The sequence below is a fragment of the Moschus berezovskii genome, chromosome 1 (assembly GCF_049115385.1).
Source record: "Moschus berezovskii isolate FMDL1 chromosome 1, NW_MosBer_1.0, whole genome shotgun sequence".
NCBI classification, from domain to species: domain Eukaryota; kingdom Metazoa; phylum Chordata; class Mammalia; order Artiodactyla; family Moschidae; genus Moschus; species Moschus berezovskii.
Genome location: NC_142460.1, coordinates 109,976,556 through 110,002,320, shown reverse-complemented (window position 1 = coordinate 110,002,320; position 25,765 = coordinate 109,976,556). Strand labels below are relative to the sequence as shown.

The 25,765-nt window shown below is 41.4% G+C and overlaps 1 protein-coding gene across 1 annotated transcript in view; it reads right to left on the bottom strand.

Moving 5' to 3' along the window:
* The window catches only part of GNB4 (G protein subunit beta 4), a 71,687-nt gene extending 46,856 nt beyond the window's left edge, over positions 1-24,831 (bottom strand). The window contains exon 1 of the mRNA XM_088838923.1: positions 24,507-24,831. The gene's annotated coding sequence lies outside the window, so the exon portion shown is untranslated. The remainder of the gene's footprint in view (positions 1-24,506) is intronic.
* Positions 24,832-25,765: the final 934 nt, after the last annotated feature.

Below are 25,765 nucleotides of genomic sequence, written 5' to 3'. Positions count from 1 at the left end.
CAACCAATTACAGCTAACCAGTTTACCAAATAAGGCAACCATGTAAGCTCAGTTTAGTTCAGTCGCTAAGTCATGTCTGACGCTTTGCGACCCCATGGACTTCAGCACTCCAGGCCTCCTTGTCCATCTCCAACTCCTGGAACTTACTCAAACTCATGTCCATTGAGTCGGTGATGTCATCCAACCATCTCATCCTCTGTCATCCCCTTCTCTTCGTGCCTTCAATCTTTCCTAGCATCAGGGTCTTTTCCAATGAGCCAATTCTTCGCATCAGGTGGCCAAAGGACTGGAGTTTCAGCTTCAGCATCAGTCCTTCCAATGAATATTCAGGACTGATTTCCCTTAGGATGGACTGGCTGGATCTCCTTGCAGTCCAAGGGACTCTCAAGAGTCTTTTCCAACACCAGAGTTTAAAAGAATCAATTCTTCGGCGCTCAGTTTTCCTTATAGTCCAACTCTCACATCCATACATGACTACTGGAAAAACCATAGCCTTGTAAGCTACAGCCAATCAAATAATACCCTTGCTCCCCTTCCTCCTCTTCTCTATGCAAGTTTTAACCCTGCCTCCATGGGTGGGTGGAGGAGCACTCCTAACCACTTCTGGTTTGGCAGTACCCAATCCAAATTGATTTTTGCTCAGAAGGAAAACAAAATAATCTTAAACATTTCAGTATGACTCAGTTATACTTTTAACACACCTAAAGTCCACTGGGAAATAATAAAAGTAATGGAACGAAATAAGAATAAAGACAAAAAGAAGCTGAGATTAGGTTAAATGATTTGCGGAGGTTCGTGACATTGTACAGGAGACAGGGACCAAGACCATCCCCATGGAAAAGAAATGCAAAAGAGCGAAATGGCTGTCTGAGGAGGCCTTACAAATAGCTGTGAAAAGAAGAGAAGCGAAAAGCAAAGGAGAAAAGGAAAGATATAAGCATCTGAATGCAGAGTTCCAAAGAATAGCAAGGAGAGATAAGAAAGACTTCCTCAGTGATCAATGCAAAGAAATAGAGGAAAACAACAGAATAGGAAAAACAAGAGACCTCTTCAAGAAAATTAGAGATTCCAAGGGAACATTTCATGCAAAGATGGGCTCAATAAAGGACAGAAATGGTATGGACCTGACAGAAGCAGAAGATATTAAGAAGAGGTGGCAAGAATACACAGAAGAACTGTACAAAAAAGATCTTCCCGACCAAGATAGTCACGATAACGTGATCACTGACCTAGAGCCAGACATCTTGGAATGTGAAGTCAAGTGGGCCTTAGAAAGCATCACTACGAACAAAGCTAGTGGAGGTGATGGAATTCCAGTTGAGCTATTTCAAGTCTTGAAAGATGATGCTGTGAAAGTGCTGCACTCAATATGCCAGCAGATTTGGAAAACTCAGCAGTGGCCACAGGACTGGAAGAGGTCAGTCTTCATTCCAATCCCAAAGAAAGGCAATGCCAAAGAATGCTCAAACTACCGCACAATTGCACTCATCTCACACACTAGCAAAGTCATGCTCAAAATTCTCCAAGCCAGGCTTCAGCAATATGTAAACCGTGAACTCCCAGATGTTCAAGCAGGTTTTAGAAAAGGCAGAGGCACCAGAGATCAAATTGCCAACATATGCTGGATCATGGAGAAAGCAAGAGAGTTTCAGAAAAACATCTATTTCTGCTTCATTGACTATGCCAAAGCCTTTGACTGTGTGGATCACAATAAACTATGGAACATTCTGAAAGAGATAGGAATCCCAGACCACCTGACCTGCCTCTTGAGAAACCTGTATGCAGGTCAGGAAGCAACAGTTAGAACTGGACATGGAATAACAGACTGGTTCCAAATAGGAAAAGGTGTACGTCAAGGTTGTATATTGTCACCTTGCTTATTTAACTTATATGCAGAGTACATCATGAGGAACGCAGGGCTTGAAGAAGCACAAGCTGGAATCAAGATTGCTGGGAGAAATATCAACAACCTCAGATATGCAGATGACACTACCCTTATGGCAGAAAGTGAAGAGGAACTCAAAAGCCTCTTGATGAAAGTGAAAGAGGAGAGTGAAAAGGTTGGTTTGAAGCTCAACATTCAGAAAACAAAGATCATGGCATCTGGTCCCATCACTTCATGGGAAATAGATGGAAAAACAGTGGAAACAGTGTCAGACTTTGTTTTTTTGGGCTCCAAAATCACTGCAGATGCTGATTGCAGCCATGAAATTAAAAGACGCTTGCTCCTTGGAAGGAAAGTTATGACCAACCTTGATAGTATATTAAAAAGCAGAGACATTACTTTGCCAACCAAGGTCCGTCTAGTCAAGGCAATGGTTTTTCCCGGGGTCATGTATGGATGTGAGAGTTGGACTGTGAAGAAGGCTGATCGCCGAAGAATCGATGCTTTTGAACTGTGGTGTTGGAGAAGACTCTTGAGAGTCCCTTGGACTGCAAGGAGATCCAACCAGTCCATTCTAAAGGAGATCAATCCTGGATGTTCATTGGAGGGACTGATGCTAAAGCTGAAACTGCAATACTTTGGCCACCTCATGCGACGAGTTGACTCACTGGAAAAGACTCTGATGCTGGGAAAGGTTGGGGGCGGGAGGAGAAGGGGACGACGGAGAATGAGATGGCTGGATGGCATCACCGACTCTGTGGACATGAGTTTGAGTGAACTCCGGGAGTTGGTGATGGACAGGGAGGCCTGGCATGCTGTGATTCATGGGGTCGCGGAGAGTCGGACACGACTGAGCGACTGAACTGAACTGAACTGAACTGAACTGAAGATTAAAAGCAAAGTCAGGACATGAATCCAAGCCTGTGTGACTCTGGAAGCCAAGCTTAACCACTCTCCTTTGACTCCACGCAAGGGCATTTCATTAGGTCTCTCCGCTGAATCTAATGACACTCCCTTCTTATTCAAGCTTTACTCCAATAGCTTTCCAGACTCTTCACTTCCTAGATCTTCCTAGTACTTCACTGACTATTCCTTTTCTGCATCACTGCGGACTCTTCCCTCCTGCCCCCAACCCCCAATTCATTTCTTAAATATTTATATTTTTCCAGATCTATCTTCAACCAACTGTTAAGAAATTTCCCTCTTGGGAGGAAGGGAAGTTACAGAAGTGTATGAGATACACAGGAGCCATCTCTACCTTCCTTTACAAAAACACATAAAAATCATCAGAAGGTTACGGTCAAGGAATTTCACCAAAGCTGATTTTTAGTCAAGATCCAATCGGAGTTGTTTATCACAGTCTCTGAAATGGTACTGAAGTTACTGAAGCAATTTGAAACTAACTATTTAACAGAAATTAGTTTGATATAAGCACAATGCTCTTTCAATGACTATAACTTCTTGACTAAGTTCTTTTTCAACATGAATATTTGATTCATTTAACACATTTCAAATAACTTGATCACATAGTGACAGCACTGTTAGTTGAGCAGAAGGCAGCCTATCAGTTATCTTTTTAAAAGATAACTGATAGGCTGTACCAGTAACAAATATCAAAAAATACCAATGGGTTATTGTACCCAAGCCAATTTATTAAATGAAATGGAAAAAAATACAGTTGCATAATTCAAACATTCTCCTCTCTCCATTTCTTAAAATGTCCACAGAATTTTTACTAAAGCAAGGCATTATGTAGAAAGTACAATTATACTGCTGTGTTAGCAAACAGCTATTTTAACCCAAATGAGACAAAGACATACAAGTATTTCCAGCTACTAATAATTTTCATATGGATCTTGAAAGCTCATGTAAGGCATGAAAGAATATTTTAAATTGTACTTTAAAAATTTAAGTATAAACTACTTTTACTTACTAGAGTTTATCAGAAAAGTTGAAGTTTGCTATTTTTATAATTAAATTCTCTAATGTCCTGCTTTTCTTTGTAAACCTGATTCATAATTCCTATACTTTATTTAAAAAAAAAACCCATAAGCTCATAATGAATTAGTTAAGGTACTTGTTTTTATACTCATTCATATACTCACATAAAAATCAGAAATTTTTATAATCATTCTCACCAAGGAATTTAAAAACATATTTGCTTACCCACCCCAAGTAGACTTCCAATTACAAATACTCCACATGGCTTTCCTCATGAGTCAAAAATCTAGAGTCGTATGAGACAAGTGGATTATAGAAGAAAACAGAAGAGATGCTTGACACAATATAAGCACTGAGTTTTTTATTTTGCTACCAAATTTCTCATTACACTGAACATTTTTAAGTGCCTCCAAAGTAACACAATTCAGCCTCTTATAAACTGAAGGCAGTCTGTTTTGTCTGTGCTCCAGGAAAAAATAAGATGCTGCTCTCAAGTCTGTTTCCCTTCACCTAACTGGTATTTCTGGCATAGTCCATTCTCTCACCAGACATTTACTGAATGCCTATTATATGTCAAGAACCCAGACTATACATGAATTAGATACAGGCCTAGCTCTCCAGGAGTCGACAGTCTAAGAGGAAAAACAGCTGTTTAAGTGCACATTCACCATTATCCTGAGCACTAAAGGAGAATTCAGAATCTGGGAGTTTACAGATTTTAAAAAGACTTTTTTTAAGGTTTTCAGATTTTAAAAGGTGTATTCAACACATATTTCATAATACCCCAACTGGACTTTGTGGCAGCACCCACATAATCCAGAAGGAGTATTTCTGCAGCAAGATATAAGTATCTTCACAATCAAGTAGGGAAAAGATAGACTAGCAACAGTTTCACGTTAGTTCAAGTTAGGCTGTGCCATCAAATGAGTTCAAATTACATAAGGTTTTGCCACTAATGATACATGAAAAAAAAAACCCTGCAGTTTCAAAGCATTTAGATCTCCAAATTGTGGGTAAGAGACTCTTTTTTAAAAGCAAATAACAGTTTATCTAAAAGATGTGCAAGGCATTCCCAAGAAAGGAACACTTTTCCAGTAAGTACAATCTATTATGCAGTGATTAATCACAGTCTCATTATCAGTTCAGTTCAATTCAGTTGCTTAGTTGTGTACGACTCTTTGTGACCCATGGACTGCAGCACACCAGGACTCCCTGTCCATCACCAACTCCCGGAGTTTACTCAAACTCACATCCATTGAGTTGGTGATGCCATCCAATCATCTCATCCTCTGTCATGCCCCTTCTCCTCCCACCCTCAATCTTTCCCAGCATCAGGGTCTTTTCCAATGAGTAAGTTCTTCACATCAGGTGGCCAAAGGACTAGAGTTTCAGCTTCAGTATCAGTCCTTCCAATGAATATTCAGGACTGATTTCCTTTAGGATGGACTCCTAAAGGATCTCCTTGGATTTTCTTGCTGTCCAAGGGACTCTCAAGAGTATTCTCCAACACCACAGTTCAAAAGCATCAATTCTCTGGCGCTCAGCTTTCTTTACACTCTAACTCTCACATCCATATGTGACCACTGGAAAAACCATAGCTTTGACTAGACGGACCTTTGTTGGCAAAGTAATGTCTCTGCTTTTTAATATGTTGTCTAGGTTGGTCACAACTTTTCTTCCAAGGAGCAAGGGTCTTTTAATTTCATGGCTGCAGTCACTATCTGCAGTGATTCTGGAGCCCCCCAAAATAAAGTCTCTCACTGTTTCCATATCTATTTGCCATGAAGTGATGGGGCCAGATGCCATGATCTTAGTTTTCTGAATACTGAGTTTTAAGCCAAGTTTTTCACTCTGCTCAAAAGGCCTCACTTTCATCAAAAGGCTCTTTAGTTCTTCTTTGCTTTCTTCTCCATAAGGGTGGTGTCATCTGTATATCTGAAGTTATTGATATTTCTCCCGGCAATCTTGATTCTAGCTTGTGCTTCATCCATCCGAGCGTTTCTCATGATGTACTCTGCATATAAGTTAAATAAGACAATATGCAGCCTTGACATACTCCTTTCCCAATTTGGAACCAGCCTGTTGTTCCATGTCCAGTTCTAATTGTTGCTTCCTGACCTGCATACAGATTTCTCATGAGGCAGGTCAAGCAGTCTGGTACTCCCATCTCTTGAAGACAGTCTGGTATTCCCATCTCTTGAAGAAGTTTCCAGTTTGTTGTGATCCACACAGTCAAAGGCTTTGGCATAGTCAATAAAGCATAAGTAGATGTTTTTCTGGAACTCACTTTTTTTTTCGATGATCCAACAGATGTTGGCAATTTGATCTCTGGTTCCTCTGTCTTTTCTAAGTCCAGTTTGAACATCTGGAAGTTCACGGTTCATGTACTGTTGAAGACTGGCTCGGAGAATTTTGAGCATTACTTTGCTAGCATGTGAGATGAGTGCAATTGTGCAGTAGTTTGAGCATTCTTTGGCATTGCCTTTCTTTGGGATTGGAGTGAAAATTGACCTTTTCCAGTCCTGTGGCCACTGCTGAATTTTCTAAATATACTGGCATATTGTCTCATTATGAGTTACAGCAAATCCACTACAGTGTAACAAATAATTTCTTACAAAATTGGTGGCTACGAGAGAGAGACAGACAGACAGAGACAGAGGGAGAGACACGTGGCTAGTAACATAAATCAACTTCTCGAGTATAAGCGGCCAAATTCTGATTCTGAGCCTTCACCTTCTCGTTGTAAAAGCCAAGCTACCCATTTAGATTCATGATTCTCAAATCTTGTGGCACACAGACCATGTGTGCTGGTTAAGAGATTTTTGACCTATAATAATATAACGGAGGAGGATTACCTGGATGACCCCTTAAAGGATCCTTAGTATTTAGCCAACCAAGAGAAGACATTTAATGAGCGCTTACTATGCTTCATGCACTGTTCACAATTCTTCACAGTAACTCATTTAACAACCTCAATTCAACCTCAAAAGGTAAGTGCTAATATCATCTTTACTTTACAGATGAGGAAACTATATGTTTTGGAGGTTATGAACCTCACCCCAGTTCACACAACCTCATAACTGTTAGAGTATGACTACACTTACTGTGTGATCCCAGAAACTGTCTTAACTTTTGAGTCTCAGTTTCCTCATCTGTACAGTGGAGACACTAGTATCCACCCCCAAGTGATTGTCTTAGGGATTAAATAACACACATAAACAAACATCCTTAGAACTTTAAGTCAGAGCTAATTTGGCCTAACGAGGGAAATATATGAAGAAGCTATAATCGGAGGGCTTCCGGGGTGGATGAGATGGTAAAGCAGATACCTGCCTGCAATGCGGGAGACCTAGGTTCAATCCCAGGGTTGGGAAGATCCCCTGGAGAAGGAAATGGCGACCCACTCCAGTATTCTTGCCTGGAAAATTCCATGGACAGAGAAGCCTGGCAGGCTACAGTCCATGGGATCACAAAGAGTCAGACATGACTGAGAAATTTCACTTCACTTCTATAATCATAAACAGGACTCAGGTTCATATTCACATCTGTTGATGGGTCAATAGATATAATGCTGCTAAGTCATTTCAGTCGTGTCCGACTCTGTGTGACCCCACAAAAGCCCACCGGGCTCCCCTGTCCCTGGGATTCTCCAGGCAAGAACACTGGAGTGGGTTGCCATTTCCTTCTCCAATGTGTGAAAGTGAAAAGTGAAGTCGCTCAGTCGTGTCCGACCCTTAGCGACCCCACGGACTGCAGCCTACCAGGCTTCTCCATCCATGGGATTTTCTAGGCAATAGTACTGGAGTGGCTTGCCATTGCCTTATAATAACACTTAAAAAAAAAAAGGAAAATAAAAAGAATTCTGATCAAGGCCTCAGCATCTCAATTCTCCTGCAAGGTCACCTCTTCTTTGCCTCCTCAATGCCTTGAAAAGCATCACTGCTTCCTCACTCTCTCCAGAGGCTGGAGGTTTGCTGGGAGAGGACCTACACTACTCCTACCCCGTCTACACTCTTACTTACAGACCAGGCATGGAGGAGGGAAAGAAATTCAAAGGATAGGAGAGAAAGCATTCAGTCCTTTAAAGGGCTACCTCTAACTACACCCATCTCCTGAAGATCTCGATACCTGCCTCTCCAACAGTACCTTGCCCATCCCACTCCAATACTGTCACTACTAGATTGGGGCATTTCAGATTTTAATTAATGTTTTATCCATGAGGTGTGTAAGGAAAGAAACACGGTTGACAGCCACTGATTTAACCCAATAGCCTAATCACTGGTTCTCAAAAGGTGAGGATCAGCAGCGTCAGCATCACTGAGGAACTTGCCAGAAATGCAAACTTGCGGGCCCTCTGCTAGGCCCGAAGAACCAGAGACTCTGAGGGTGGAGCCCAGCAACCAGTGTTTAACAAGCACTTCAGGTGATTCTGATGCCTCTTGGAATCCGAGAACCACAGGTCTAAACTCTTGTCTAAAACCACATGTCAATGTATGGCAAAACCAACCAATATAATATTGTAAAATAATTAGCCTCCAATAAAAAAAAAAATAAAATAAAACCACTGGATTGGAGGAAAGTTCAAGGATGTGCGTTCATGACTGAAGAAGTTCCTAAAAACACTATATGACATTTATATTATCTTGCTGGTTAAGCAAAACATCTAAAAACTTAAAAAAAAATAAAGATAATAGATGGAATACATAAACAAAGAAAACATTCCCCTTCCGATTGGTTTTAAAATAGAGCAAAACTATTTCCCATATTTGAGGGAGGATAAGGGGAGGAGGGAGGTGGGAGGGGGATTCAGGAGGGGGAACTCATGTACACCCGGGACAGATTCATGTCAACGTATGGCAAAACCAACCAATATAATATTGTAAAATAATTAGCTTCCAATAAAAATAAAAATTAAAAAAAAAAGAAACATGAAAATGTTTTAATTTTTGTTTTTCTGAAGGGGAACTTGAGACTGAGAAAAGAGGCAATAGAAGGGAAACAAAAAAGAAGTTTCTCTATAAAATTCCTATTTCAATACTCTCAACTTAAAATATTTTTTACAAAGAAATCATTAACAATTCCTTGATCTATTTCAGGTGTTATCTTCCTTTTCCTCAAGGGAAACTATCCATCAGGCAAAATCTTGATTTTCTCTTTTTTGGTGGCAGCCATTACCTCTTTTTAATGGGGCTTTAGGAGAAGGCAATGGCACCCCATTCCAGTACTCTTGCCTGGGAAATCCCATGTACAGCAGAGCCTGGTAGGCTGCAGTTCATGGGGTCGCTAAGAGCCGGACACGACTGAGCGACTTCCCTTTCCCGCGGTTCAGACGGTAAAGAATCTGCCCACAATGCGGGAGACCAGGGTTCAATCCCTGGGTCAGGAAAATCCCCTGGAGAAGGAAATGGCTATCCACTCCAGTATTCCTGCCTGGAGCAAGAAACCAAGTTCCTTATCCAAGTTTCACAAATAGATTCACTTGGGCTAAACACTTTGGATCACAATTTGCGGCTCTATCATTGAATTGGCTACATCATCATTGCAGAAACCTAAACTGAAATGGTAAATTCCACGACCCCATAAAATGTCATGCATAAAAATGTTTAAAAGGAATAGAAATTCATGGAATTACAAGCAAACGGGTTTTTCTGTTTCATTCCTACATATTTTTTACATCCGTGTTATAAATTAAATGTGTGTGATATATGCAATGTCTTAGCCTATTTGTTGTCTTTAAAAGCTGAGGATTTAACCCTAAGTTCCTTAAGTTTAATTTTTAAATTAAAGTATTAAAATTTTAATTAAAAAATTAACCTTAATCAAAGAAATAGAAAAGAAAGGGAAGAAGTCTTGAGGCAAAACTAACAAAAATTAAAATTACTGTAATATAGGGTATTACTTGAAAACCAGATGCACAGTACATGTTATATTAATAAATATAGAGTGGATGTTTCTATTCTTTCAGGGTATCCTTTTTAAATTTCCACATACATATATAAAGACACAATGGAAGTTTTAAATGAATAGGTATAGCTTTTTTCCAGTTAACTTTTTGGGAAGACTTTCAAAAAAAGAATTTTCTTCCTGCTTTTTATATTCTTATCTATAGTCCTAAGTACATAATAAATGAGACTATTCCAACTATTGTCAATTCAAACCATTATGTGATTTATTCTTCCACTCAACAAACATGCTATTAAACATCTACCCTGGACCAGACATAGTAACCCAAATCAGAAAAATTCATCTTCTCAAAACAGAGTTAAGAATAATTACATTAGGATGTTAAGTGCCACAAGGCACATAATTAGAGCATTATGTCACCAAAACCAAATGTTTCATGAGAATGTGACTAGACTCAACACACTAAGGATTTCCCTGAAACTTAATGCAATACATTCTGAAACCATTTTCAGTATGTTTATATTTTTAGCTGTACTGGACTTCCCTGGTGGCTCAGATGTAAAGAATCCATCTGCCAGTGCAGGGTTCAATCCCTGGGTCAGGAAGATCCCTGGAGAAAAAAATGGCACTGACTCCAGTATTCTTGCCTGGGAAATCCCATGGACAGAGGAGCCTGGTGGTCAACAGTCTGTGGGGTTGGAAAGAGTCGGACACGCTTTAGTCTTAGTGACTAAACAACAAACAACCTCTTAAAGTAACTAGTTCTGAAAATTCACTGTCAGTGATGTAAACTAGTAGGGGATCTCCTCTTATTTAGTCCTCAAACTATTTTCTCTAAGTTGAGACTCCTCTAGTTTTATAGTTTTTAAGGCTCTGTGAACCAAACATTAGGAAAATCAATTATGATTATGTAAATTACAGATCATAACCTTGTCAGCCTGTCTTTTCTCATATAACTTCACTCAAGTGTTATCACTTCTTGGGTTTTCTGAACAGGACCACGCATGGTTCATCTCTGTATCACTAACTCACAAAGTCTTACACCCTTTAAAGTCACATCATGTGCTTTTGTTTTACCAGAAAAAGACCTTTAACGTACCAGATTTGGTTACATATTACTCTTGGTTATATATAAAAGAAATTTTAATTAATCTTACCACTAGGGATGAAAATATGACAACTGATCAGAATTTCATCCAACAAATTTTTATGAGTGCCTAACACATCCATCATGATCTAGCTCATTTGCTGAGTTGGCTGGAGAGCACAAAATGTGACTTGTTTAATTAACATATTCATAGACAGGTAGCTACAATTCCACATGTTCGGAGTTATAAACATAAAATATCTTAAAAGTTTCCAGTAAGAGGTAGAAATATGAGTATAGCACTCCGTATCTTTCTCTCAGTGGAGATTTCATTCCCCAGTGGCACAGCGGTAAAGAATCTGCCTGTACTACAGGAGATGCTGGTTCAATTCCTGGGTTTGGAAGATCCTCTGGAGGAGAGCATGTCAACCCACTCCAGTATTCTTGCCTGGATAATCCCATGGACAGAGGAGCCTGGTGGGCTACAGTCCACTGGGTTGCAAAGAGTTGGACATGGCTGAAGTGACTGAGCATGGATGCATGCCTACCCATGAGATAAAACACTGAAGTTTTACTGATTAAGAAGCAAGCGTGGGACTTCCCTGGAGGTCCATTGGTTACGACTCCGCACGCTTCCACTGCAGGGGGCACATGTTTGATCCCTGGTCGGAGAACTAAGATCCTACAAACCACACAGCATGGTCAAACAAAAAAAACGGCAAGTATACTTATATGATATTGGTTACCAGTGCTACTTCAGGATCATACTTCACCAAAATGTCATATGATTGCTGTCCTGGGTTTAGATCAACAGCTAATTAATAACCTACACTAGCTTATTTGGAACTCCACTCCATTCCCAGTTCCTCATCCCAAGTAATGTCCTCAAAGGCTTTTTGTGGTTCAGTGCTAAAGAATCTGCCTGCTGAGACAGGAGACACAGGTTCAATCCCTGGGTTGGGAAGATCCCTTGGAGAAGGACATGGCAACCCACTTCAGTATTCTTGCCTGGGAAAATCCCATGGGCAGAGGAGCCTGGCAGGTTACAATCTATAGGGTTGTAGCAGAGTCCAACACGACTTGGTGACTAAACAACAAAATGTCTTCAAAATCCATCAGTCAATAGAGGGTTTATCTCCACCAAGTGCCTTGAACGCTATATTCTTCTCTCAGTTACATTTACACTGTAGCCACACTCAGACTTACTCTGCTTCTCTGTTGTCCTATGGACGTCTTCATCCTGCCACACCTACCGTCGCACACACCAATACTGCTCTTCAGCAGCATTAAGGAAACACACATTGTTCCTAATGCTTCACCATCTCATCATAAGCTGCCTATCATCCCTGGAAATATATAAAGATGCTCCTTCTTGAAAAGATTAGTTATACCATGGGGGGAATTTACATACAAACATTTCTCTCCTTTCTTGTATTTTAAGGCATAGAGGAGTCTTTGAGTGTGTGTTTTTAAAGTTATTCCCAAATCTTCCCTTGTGGCACATTAATTATTAATAAAAATAATGAAATCCTTTGTTGATGAAGTTTAATTCCCATAGGTAAAGGTTAACACATAACCATGAAATCAAATATCTCTAAGTTTAAAACTTTTAAAATACCAACTGCTTTTGCTTTTTTACACCAAATGACAAGGAGACTACATTTTTCAAAAAATTTATTCCCGTATGTAAAGCAATTATCCTTCAATTAAAAAATAAAAAATTTTTTAAAAAAGAAAAAAAAGTTTTTTCCCCTCCTAACAGCTTCCCTACAGGCCCATTTAGTAATAAGCAGTGCACAAAATGAAGATCCCCTGTTGACAAATTTCAACTTCCTTAAGTAATCAGCTGTCTACCATTTTTCCATTTAAATACATAATTTTAATTTAAAGAAGCCAAGAAAGTAAAAAATGTTTCAAAATCATTTTCTTATAAAAACTGGTCGCCATAAGCCATGTTAATTATCCTAAATACAATGTATAATCTATGTCACATGCCAGTTGGACAAATAAAGCCTCATTCAGCTTTAGTTGCATTACTGGGTTTTCAATTTCACAAACCAAGGAATTAACACCCAATTTTTGTATTTTAAACAGTTCCTGGGTAAAGGTGTTTAGGTGGGGAACTCACAAAAACCGAAAGGGAAAAAAACTGAGTCAAGCCATTGGTAAAAGTCATCATAACAAAAAACACCAAAAATTCCTATGGGAGAGCCCAGAGGTTATTAGCTCTTTGGACATGGGGACCACTGTCCTCATCTTTGTCCCTCCCAAAGTAGTGTATGCACTTTATGGTACAGATTCTATTTCTCTAAATAGCTAAAAATGTATTACAAGTTAGATGAAGAAGAAAGAGTAAAACTTCTAAAAACATGGTATTTTTGAAGAGTAAGAATCAATGTTTAGGGTTTTCCTCGTAGCTCAGTGGTAAAGAACCCACCTGCCAATGCAGGAGACACAGGTTCCATCCCTGGTCCAGGAAAATCCCACATTCTGAGAAGCAACTAAGCCCGTGCATCACTACTGAGCCTCTGTTCTGTTCTACAGCCCAGGAGCTGCAACTACTGATGCCCTTTTGCCCTGGAGCCCATGCTCCACAAGAGAAGCAGTGAGAAGCCTGCACACCACAACTGGAGAGTAGCCCCCCATCACTGCAAACCAGAGAAAAGCCTGCGCAGCAACAAATATTAAAGAAAAAAAGAAAAAGAATGAATGTTTAAAGACAGTCATTATCCAACTGTTCATATAACTCAAAATTATAAACATAAATCAACTGGCCAGCCAAAGGCAAAACTGGGGAAAAGTTTTAAGCTGTATACTGCCTTAAATATTAACTGTGGACATTCAGAGAAACTTCATATTAGTTTAGGAAGCCAACAGTACCCAAGTGTTGAACTCTTAATGTGATTTCTACTTCAAATCAAATTAAGTAAGATAAAATTCTCAGCAATTCTAGAGGAGGCTCCCCATAACGCAAACCAGGAGAACAGTACTGAGGAACACAAGCTGTGAACTTACCAAGCATTTTTTTGTTCGTAACTATTACACCAAAGGAAGTCTTTGGCACCTGCACCATTCACAGGACATTTGTAGGATGGCTGCAGCAAAGCACAGTAGCTAAAGTGCTGCCTCTAACCAGGCTGTTCGGATTTGAATACTGGCTTTTCCTCTAGCACATGTTTATTGACAACTGGAAAAGTTTACAAAGGTTAGCTGAAATTATTAGCACAGTTGAGAAAAAGATGTCTTTGAACTAAAGATGTTAAAAATTTTAAGAAAATTTTAAGAGAGGAACTATATTTAAGCAGAAATTATTTTAAGTAAATCAAACCATTTTGGAACTAGTTTCATTTTTCATCCTAAGCCAGATGTTTCTTTGCTGCTGCTGCTGAGTCACTTCAGTCGTGTCTGACTCTGTGTGACCCCATAGACGGAAGCCCACCAGGCTCCCCCATCCCTGGGATTCTCCAGGCAAGAACACTGGAGTGGGTTGCCATTTCCTTCTCCAATGTGTGAAAGGGAAAAGTGAAAGTAAAGTCGCTCAGTCGTGTCCGACCCCTAGCGACCCCACGGACTGCAGCCTACCAGGCTCCTCCATCCATGGGATTTTCTAGGCAAGAGTACTGGAGTGGCTTGCCATTGCCTTCCCCGGATGTTTCTTTAACTACTGCCTATTTTCTTTTCATTCTTTCCAATATTATTATGGTTAAGTTTGAGGCTTACTTAAAATTAAAATTTTCAAATCTTTGTAGTTTAAAAATTAATTGCCCAGCTTGTAATCAAGGCTGGTCCACTTTTACTTCTTCCTACTGAACTGAACTGACCTGACCTGACCTGTTCTACTCATCTCTTGCTTATGAGTATTCCCTCCACCAGAGGGCAGACAAAAGAGAGATGAAGTCGTGAAATATACAGCTGATAACTTATTCGCTTCCAAAGAATCTTGAGCGGTGCCACCAAAAAACTTTAAAGAGCACTGATGTTGTTTGAGACAGTCTTCTTCAATTGCAAAAGCGTTAAATAAAATACAGTCAGAAAGTTGGCAATATTAATGTATTTATTCATGCATTCAACAAATATCTGGGTTCCAACCACATGCAGGGCACATTCCAGGCTCCAAGGATTCAGCCATAAACAAAACGAAGTTTCCTGTGGTCATGGAGCTTTATTCTACTTATGTCTAGGAGAGGATAATAAAGCATGTGAATAAATAACAATTTCAAGTAAAGCACTGTGCAGGGGGGAAAAAGAAGTTACAGGATGACTAGGACGGGTATTTTTAAATAATTTAATCTAAATTAAAGACCTCAATGAAATGAATGAATGAGCCATGCCTTAAAAGGGGAAGAGCACTCCAAGCACAAGAAACAGTAAAATGCAAAGGCCCTGAGGTAGAAACTAACCTGGCAAGCTGAATCAATAGGAGTCAGGGGTGAAGACTGGAGGGGAGTGAACAAAGCAGAAACTACAAAGAGGTGGGCAGGAGGCAACTATGTGATACACGAGCCTCTAGACCATAATAAAAACTTCACATTTTATCTAACATTAATGGGTTTTGATAACTGGGAGACAGAATCTGATTTGACTCATACCTTTTAAAGTTCATGCTGGTTGCCAGGAGACACACAGACTGGAAGCTGAAAGACCAGTTAGGTGCTACTACAGCTGTCTGGGCCAGGAAAGATGGTGGTTTGACACAAGGGTAGTGGTAGTGGAAATGATTAAAAAATAAGACAAATTTGGAATAATTTTTAAGTTAGAGTCCATTGTTCAGCCACTAAGTTATGTCTGACTCTGCGACCCCATGAACTGCAGCACGCCAGGCTCTCCTGTCCTTCACTATCTCCCGGAGTTTGCTCAAACTCATGTCCATTGAGTCAGTGACGCCATCCAACCATCCAATGCCATCTCTGTCGTCCCCTTCTCCTCCTGCCTTCAATCTTTTCCAGCATCAGGGTCTTTTCTAACGAGTCAGCTTTTTGCATCAGGTGGCCAGTGTATTGGAGTTTCCACATCAGTCCTTCCAATGAATGTTCGGGGTTGATTTTCTTTAGGATAGAGCCCATAATACTTGCCAATGGAGGAATAAATATAGGATGAGTGAATCAGGATTACTCTTAGGAGTTTTAAACTTGAGCATCTGGGTGGACGGTGATACCATTAACTGAGCTGGAAAGGAATTACAAGCCATAGCCAGTGAGGCCAGATGAAGATCAGAATTAGTGTCCCAGAAGTCAAGGGAAAGAATGTTTCCATAAGGAAGGAGTTGTCAGATGTGGTTGAGAGATCCAATTTGGCAAGACTGCCATCCCTGATGACATTGAGAAGAATGGTTCTGGGGCATAAGAAAGATAAAGTCTCTGGAGTAGGTTCAGAAGAAAAAGGGAAGTGGGGAGTTGAGAAGCAGACACAGGCGAAATGGAATCTTTGAAAAATTTTTGAACACAAAGTAGCTTTATTCATTTTCAAAGTTTTAACTTGCCTGTTTTTGAAATTTCAAACTTAAAGCTGAAAAATGTTGGTGGCTCACTCTGTAAACAATCCGTCTGCAATGCAGGAGACTCAGGTTCAATCCCTGGATCGGGAAGATCCTTTGAAGGAGGAAATGACAACCCACTCTAGTATTCTTGTTTGGAGAATCCCATGGACAGAGGAGACTAGCGGATTATAGCCCATGGCATCAGAAACAGTCAGACACGACTTCACTACTAAACCACCACTTACCACAGTGAACACTCTTATTCCATTTACCTAGATTTATCAACTGTTAACATCTGCCACCTTTGCTTTATTGCTCTCTTTATACGTAATAATCATTATTTCTTATTCATTTGAGAGTAAACTGAAGGTATTTTGACCCTTTACTCCTAAATAATTCACTGTGTATCGTTCCAAGAACAAGGGTATTTTCCTATGTAACGACAGTGCTGCGCTGTGCTAAGTCACTTCAGTTGTGTCTGACTCTTCGCGACCCTATGGACTGTGGCCCGCCAGGCTCCTCTGTCCATGGGATTCTTCCAGGCAAGGATACTAGAGTGGATCGCCATGCCCTCCTGCGGGGGATCGTCCCAACCCAGGGATCGAACCCACGTCACTTACGTATCCTGCACTGGCAGTCAGGGTCCATACCACTAGCACCCCCTGAGAAGCCCTGTAACTTCAGGAAATTTAACACTGATATCCTATTATTTAATATTCAATACATATGCAAATTTTGCCAACAATCCAATAATGTTCTTAGAGTGGATTTTCCAATTCAAGATCCAATCCAGGATTCTGTTCTGAACTTAATTTGCAGGTCTTTTTCCTTTAATCTGAAATTGTTCCTTTGCCTTTCTTTGTCTTTCACATTAGCGTGTTGGAAGAGTACAAGCCAGTTACTTAGTAGAACAATCCTCAATTAAGGTCCCTCGACTGATTCCTTGTGATTAGATTTTGGTTATGCATTTTATAAATACCACAAGAAAGTAATGACATTCCCTAGTTTAAATGGGTCAAGAAGAACATGCTTTTCCCACTACTGGTGATATTAATTTTGATCACTTGGTTGAGGTGATGTCTGACAGACTTCTCCACTGTGAAGTTACTGTATTCCCCTTGGTCATTAATCTCAAGAGAGACCACTGGAAACTGTAGTAATATCCTATCCTCTATCCAACTTCCTCCATTAGTAACATCTGCCTGACTCAGTATTACCATAATGGTTGCAACCTAGTGATTTTCTAACTACTGTCCCGTCTACAGTTTTTATTGGTTATCTACCAGGAAGAGTTTTTCCCTTTTTCTTATTTATTACGGACTTGTGGATTCTGACTATATTCAATCAGTTATAATCCATTACTGCTATTATTCATTTTGAAGTCCCAATTCTCTCAGATTTGACATGCCCCCATTTTTTTAAAAAACACTTCCTTACTTTGTGTTCCATCCTTATCTTGTATTTTCCCTTCTCCAGCCCTGGAACTGGAAGCAAAGTCTGATGCTGCAAAGAGCAATATTGCATAGGAACCTGGAATGTTAGGTCCATGAATCAAGGCAAACTGGAAGTGGTCAAACAGGACATGGCAAGAGTGAACATCGACATTATAGAAATCAGTGAACTAAAATGGACTGGAATGGGTGAATTTAACTCAGATGACCATTATATCTACTACTGTGAGTAAGAATCCCTCAGAAGAAATGGAGTTGCCATCATGGTCAAGAAAAGAGTCCGAAATTCAGGACTTCGATGCAATCTCAAAAATGACAGAATGATCTTTGTTCATTTCCAAGGCAAACCATTCAATATCACAGTAATCCAAGTCTATGTCCCAACAAGTAATGCTGAAGAAGCTAAGTTGAACAGTTCTATGAAGACTTACAAGACTATTTAGAACTACCACCCAAAAAAGATGTTCTTTTCATTACAGGGGACTGGAATGCAAAAGTAGGAAGTCAAGAGTTACCTGGAGTAACAGGCAAATTTGGCCTTGGAGTACAAAACGAATCAGGTCAAAGGCTAACAGAGTTTTCCCAACGTAATGGTCATAGCAAACACCCTCTTCCAACAAAACGAGAAGACTCTACACATGGACATCACCAGATGGTCAACACCGAAATCAGATTGATTATATTCTTTGCAGCCAAAGATGGAGAAGCTCTATACAGTCAGCAAAAACAAGACCGGGAGCTGACTGTTCAGATCATGAACTCCTTTGTGCAAAATTCAGACTTAAATTGAAGAATGTAGGGAAAACCACTAGACCATTCAGGTATGACCTAAATCAAATCCCTTAAGGTTATACTGTGGAAGTGACAAATAGATTCAAGGGCTTAGATCTGATAGACAAGAGTGCCTGAAGAACTATGGATGGAGGTCCGTGACACTGTACAGGAGGCAGTGATCAAGACCATCCCCAAGAATAAGAAATGCAAAAAGGCAAAATGGTTGCCTGAGGAGGCCTTACAAATAGCTGAGAAAGAAAAGACACAAAAGGCAAAGGAGAAAATGAAAGATATACCTATTTGAATGCAGAGTTCCAAAGAATAGCAAGAAGAGATAAGAAGGCCTTACTCAGTGATCAGTGCAAAGAAATAGAGGAAAACAAAAGAATGGGAAAGACTACAGATCTCTTCAAGAAAATTAGAGGTACCAAGGGAACATTTCATGAAAAGATGGGCTCGATAAAGGACAGAAATGGTATGGACCTGACAAAAGCAGAAGATGAGATGGCAAGAATACACAGAAGAACTATACAAGAAAGATGTTCATGACCCAGATAACTATGATGGTGTGATCACTCACCTTGAACCAGACATCCTGGAATGCAAAGTCAAGTGGGCCTTAGGCAGCATCACTACAAACAAAGCTAGTTGAGGTGATGGAATTCCAGTTGAGCTATTTAAATTCCTAAAAGATGATGCTGTGAAACTGCTACACTCAATATGCCAGCAAATTTGGAAACCTCAGCAGTGACCACAGGACTGGAAAAGGTCTGTTTTCATTCCAATCCCAAAGAAAGGCAATGCCAAAGAATGCTCAAACTACCTCACAATTGCATTCATCTCACACACTAGCAAAGTAATGCTCAAAATTCTCCAAGCCAGGCTTCAACAGTATGTGAAGCGTGAACTTTCAGATGTTCAACCTGGATTTAGAAAAGGCAGAGGAACCAGAGATCAAATTGCCAACATCCGCTGGATCATCGAAAAAGCAAGAGAGTTCCAGAAAAACATCTACTTATGCTTTATTGACTATGCCAAAGCCTTTGACAGTGTGGATCACAACAAACCATAGAAAATTCTTCAAAAGATGGGAGTACCAGACCACCTGACCTGCCTCTTGAGAAATCTGTATGTACGTCAAGAAGCAACAGTTAGAACTGGACATGGAACAACGGACTGGTTCCAAATCGGGAAAGGAGTACGTCAAGGCTGTATATTGTCACCCTGCTTATTTAACTTACATTCAGAGTTCAGTTCAGTTGCTCGTGTCCGACTCTTTGCGACCCCATGAATCACAGCACGCCAGGTCTCCCTGTCCATCACCAACTCCTGGAGTCCACCCAAACCCATGTTTATTGAGTCAGTGATACCATCCAACCATCTCATCCTCTGTCATCCCCTTCTCCTCCTGCCCTCAATCTTTCCCAGCATCAGGGTGTTTTCAAATGAGTAGCTCTTCACTTCAGGTAGCCAAAGTATTGGAGCTTCAGCTTCATGCAAAATGCCAGGCTGGATGAAGCACAAGCTAGAATCAAGATTGCCAGGAGAAGTATCAATTACCTCAGATATGCAGATGACACCACCCTTATGGAAGAAAGCGAAGAAGAACTAAAGAGCCTCTTGATGAAAGTGAAAGAGGAAAGTGAAAAAGTTGGCTTAAAACTTAGCATTCAGAAAACCAAGATCATGGCATCCAATCCCATCACTCAAGGCAAATAGATGGGGAAACAATGGAAACAGTGAGAGACTTTATTTTTTTGGGCTCCAAAATCACTGCAGATGGTGACTGCAGCCATGAAATTAAAAGACGCTTGCTCCTTGCAAGAAAAGCTATGACCAACCTACACAGTATAATAAAAAGTAGAGACATTACTTTACCAACAAAGGTCTGTCTAGTCAAGGCTATGGTTTTTCCAGTAGTCATGCATGTATGTGAGAGCTGGACTATAAAGAAAGCTGAGCCCTGAAGAGTTGATGCTTTTGAACTGCAGTGTTGGAGAAGACTCTTGAGAGTCCCCTGGACTGCAAGGAGATCCAACCAGTCCATCCTAAAGGACATCAGTCCTGAATATTCATTTGAAGGACTGATGCTGAAGCTGAAACTCCAATCCTTTGGCACCTGATGCGAAGAGCTGACTCATTTGAAAAGACCCTGATGCTGGGAAAGATTGAGGGCAGGAGGAGAAGGGGATGACAGAGGAGATGGTTGGATGGTATCACCGACTCAATGGACATGAGTTTGGGTAAACTCCAGGAGTTGGTGATGGACAAGGAGGCGTGGCGTGCTGCAGTCCATGGACTCCCAGAGTCGGACACACTGAGTGACTGAACTGAACTGAGCCCTGGAATTTTCCATTTAGATTTGGTCAAACTACCTGCGCTCACTGCTACTAGGGTGTCATTAGTTCTGCTGCTGCTAAGTCACTTCAGTCGTGTCCGACTCTGTGTGACCCCGTAGACGGAAGCCCACCAGGCTCCCCCATCCCTGGGATTCTCCAGGCAAGAACAATGGAGTGGGTTGCCATTTCCTTCTCCAATGTGTGAAAGTGAAGTCGCTCAGTCGTGTCCGACCCCTAGCTACCCCATGGACTGCAGCCCACCAGGCTCCTCCATCCATGGAATTTTCCAGGCAAGAGTACTGAAGTGGCTTGCCATTGCCTTCTCCAGTCATTAGTTCTAGCCCTTTCATTACACAGAGTTATGAATTATATGCATGTCTGTATGAAAGGATATTTTAATCACAAGTTCATATGGATAACTCTAATTCCCATCCAACACTGCCGAGGTCTTCACTGCCTTCTTCTATTTCCTATTTTTATTTCCCTTCTTCTACAGTGAAAATCCTAGTTCCCAACACAGCAAGGAATTTACTCACTTGCTCAGTACTGAAATACACACAGAACAGTTCCACACTACATAACAGTCTATTACACCTGGTTCAAGATTTCTTGTTTTTATTTTTCTAAGTCCTTTTACCTTAGGTTAAAGGTATATAATCAAATTCTGTGTTAAAAGTTTACTTGCATTTTTTTTCTATTCTGAGAATTTGTTATTAAAGTACAGTCAGTTCATCTGCTGCTGTCTGTATTCAATTTTGGAAGTTTTTTTTCCCTCCCAACCTTGTCAATTTCATTTTTAAAAACATATAAAATATTAAAAAGTTTTCAAAACTCGTAACTACACAAAAAAGGTATAATCAGAGCATAGCCACTCTTTCCACCATCCCTTTTACTCTGTTCCTACCCATTCCCTGTAGGTAACTAGTTTCTGGTTATCTCTTCTCTATTTACTTTTGCTATATCAAAATATTATGTTTTCTCCATGTGGAACAGAGAAATGGGACAAAATACTGGATCAAGAAAGAATTTTAAGATGGAAGACATAACAGAATGTTTGCATCATAATGTAAATGATTCCACAGAAGCTGAAATTGAAGATGTAGAAGGGATAGGATAACTACAGAAGGAAATAACCATCAAAATTCCTTCTGGTTTAATTCGAGGGACACTGAAGGATTCCCATACTCCAAAATAGACTGCCATCCTGTTTGTAACCTTCCAAATTACTAATGTCTATGGCTCTAGAGAACTCACATAAAAATAGGGTTATTATTTAGAAGGATAATTAAGCTAACGCTACCTACTAACGTTGGGCTTCCCTGGTGGCTCAATAATAACAAATCCACCTGCCAATGCAGGAGATACGGGTGAAGAATTCGCCTGCAGTGCAGGAAACATAGGAGACTTGGGTTCAATTCCTGGGTCAGGAAGATGCCCTGGAGGAGGTCACGGCAATCCACTCCAGCATTCTTGCCAGGAAAATTCCAAGGACAAGGAGCCTGGTGGGCTACTTAGTCCATGGGGTCACAAAGAGTTGGACACAACTGATCATGCACATACGCAGGTGGTATTTGGTAAGAGAAAAAAAAATGTCCATGTAATTCCAATTCTCAATTTTCAGGATGTCCCAGAATCTATTTTTAAAAGTGTAAAAATATATGCTGACATACTAAAGTGCCAATGATTTAAAAGAAACCATTCTAGGGAGATGTTGATCAAATGTTAAAAACCTCTAGTTATAAGATGTATACCTTCTGGGGATTTAATGTACAACATGGTGACTACAGTGTGGTTCAGATGGTAAACAATCTGCCTGCAAAGGGGGAGACCCAGGTTCAATCCCTGGATCAGGAAGATCCTCTGGAGAAGGAAATGACAACCCACTCCAGCATTCCTGACTGGAAAATCCCATGGACAGAGGAGCCTGGTGGGCTACAGTCCATGCGGAGGCAAACAGTCAGACACAACTGGGCAACTAACACTTTCACTTCACTTTCATTGCGTACTTGAAAGTTGCTGTAGAACAGATCTTAAATATCCTACATACACACACACACACACACACACAGACCTAATTATAGGAGGTGATGGATGTATTAACTAACCTTAACTTCCATACTTCCATAATCATTTTGCAACTTATATATCAAATGATCATTTTGTACACCTTAAACTTACACAATGTTATATGTTAATTGTATCAATTATATCTCAATAAAGCTGGAGAAAGTAATAATAGAAACTATTCTGCAAGTTAACTGCTAACAACTCAGAATAAACTTAGGAATGCCTACAGCTCACAAAGAAATGAACATAAATGTATTACAAGCAATATTACCCAATCTTATAATTTTATAAATTCGTATACACACAGAATTAAGGACACTGAATAAAGTGATATTTTAAGTTTCTATTTTACTTTCAAATTAATCTACAAACCAAAATGTAACAGGGAAAGTCTTAAATGATCTTTAACTAAATATTGAAAAATACAATAAACTTTCAGAGCCTAGAATCAGTAATAACCCCAAAGTCCCCATAAGAGTCTTAATATGTGCAATGGCAATGAGACTCAAAGCATACAATTTTATCCTACAGACGGTCGTTTTCCTTGACGACTAGTAATGACTTTTCTTTCATCTTAAATAATCGGTGCGTGGTCTAATTCTGTTCTAGAAGATGCGCTTAAAGGTCACAATCTCAGTTTGCAATACTAAGATGATTAGAATGCATCAACAATGCAATGCCGAATGTCTTAAGAAAACTTTCCAGTAGGGTGCTAATCCACAGACAGAGCTATTTTGCTTGTGGAGGGAGAAAGACGCATCCATATCCTTTACTAAGAAAAAAGGAAGGAGTGGGGAAAAAAGGGAGAGAGAGACGCAAAATAACAAAGCACTGCTTCCATAAACAAATGAAAGTCTGTTCTTAAACTTTGGGAAATTCTATCTTCCTCTACCAAATAGCAATAAAACTACAAGGTAATCATTTGTGTTTCGAAGCAGAAAAAGACTACGGAGAGAAAAGGAAAAAAACATTTTATCATGTACTGAACTTACAAGTATTCAAAATCCTTAATCTTCACCTCCACCATATATCCACCAAATATTGAGCATCACATCCTTTTCAAAATAAATCTAACATGAAACCACTGGACTCATTTTTATCACTCGGTAGAGAACTTTTCTCTCTCCCAGCGCTCACCACCCAATAACCCTTCTGGGCAGCCCTGAAGAACCGCTATTCTCGGGACAAACAAGAGCTCGCGTTCCAGCACCACGGAGGGGCCTCCGGGCGCGGAGAGGAACTAGGGGTCTGGAGGCCAAGGACCACTGACCGCCCCCTCGCTCGCTGCCCAGAGCCAGCGGTCCGAGCCGCCCAGGAAGTGCCCGAAGCGGCGGCCGAGCGGCGGTCCCCGCACCCCAGCGGAGTGCCATCGAGGCGCACCCTCCCCGTCCCTCCCAGGCGAGGGCCGCCTCCCGGAGCCCCCAGCCTTCGAGTCTGGAGGGACCTCGCCGACCCCGCGCCGGGTTCCGCCCGGGCGGCCCCGCGCCGCCTCCCGGGCCGGGTTCCGCCGGGGCGGAACCGCGGCGCCTCCTGCCCCCGCGGGGCGCACCGACGAGCCGCAGCTCGCGCGCCCGCCGCCTACCTGGAGGGAGCCGGGGCCCGCGCGGGCTCGGGGTGCGGAGGTCGGCTGGGCGCTCGGCAGCCCCCGGCGCGCGAAGCCAGCGTGCAGAGCGCAGTGCACCGCGGAGACCAGCGCAGCGAAGATCCGCCGACCACACCCAGGCCCGCACCGCCCAGCAGCCAACTCCGCGGCGCGCGGGGCCGGGGCGGGGACGTGGCTCGAGGCGCAAGGCACGAGGCACGAGGCGCGCGGGCTCGGCGGGGACGCGCCGCGGGCGCGCGCAGATCCTGGAGCTTGCGCGTCCGGGGCTGGGGGGGCGAAAGCTGCTGGCGCGGCGCGCAGCTTTGCTTCCTATTTTTTCTCTCGTTTCCTGCTAGAAGGAGAAGAAAAACATTAATTCCCCGGGCAGTTTCGTTTTCTTGGTGCGGCGCCTGGACTCCGGAGCACACTTCTGAGGAGCGCCCAAGTGGTGTGGCCGGTTTCCTTCCTGCCACCGCGCAGGCCTCGTTGGCTGGATAGAGGGGCTGACTTAGGAGACCTCAAGGTCCCATTTAGGTTTCACATTCTGTGAACTGAAGCCCCGAGTCTTCCAAAATTGCCTTGGGATCCCAGCTCTATCGTCGCTAGTTGTGTGACCGTGTGCCGTCTCATGAAGTGTTTCATCGTGGGCAAAGTAGGGCTAGTGTACCTACCTCATGAAGGTGCGAAATTTTTTAATGAGGTAACGTTTGCACAGAGCCTGCCTCTGAATAAATGATCAACGCTTGGAAGTTATTGTTACTCCTGGCGCTGATGAAACCGGGCCTTCCAGATAACCCTGTCAATTCGCTCATCTCTGCATGAGTTAAACATCACATGCAACCGACTTTTTCCAGATTTCCAGGGCTGTTTTATGTTTAAAATGTCATAAAATGAATGTATCTACCCAGTTTGCTTCCTCTGAAGTCAGTACCGCCCGGGAGCAATTTTCCTCTCCCCCCCACCCCCATCTTTATTCTGAGTTAATTCCAGTTTGACAGACTGTTGCTATAGCATTCCTTCTCTGACGTCAAACAATTTAAAGAAACAGCCCTGGGTAGCGAAAACTGCAGAGGAGTTCTTTATGGAGTTTCTCTGAAGAAGTGTTCGAACAATATCATGAGAGAACTTTAACACCTCCGCAGCCTTTGACTTCTTCTTCAGCAGCTCCCCACCATCACCTGAAATAAATTTTTTAGTACCTTCATGATGAGCACACCCTGACTGCAGCAGTGGAGAAGATGTGACCGTTTTGTAGAAAA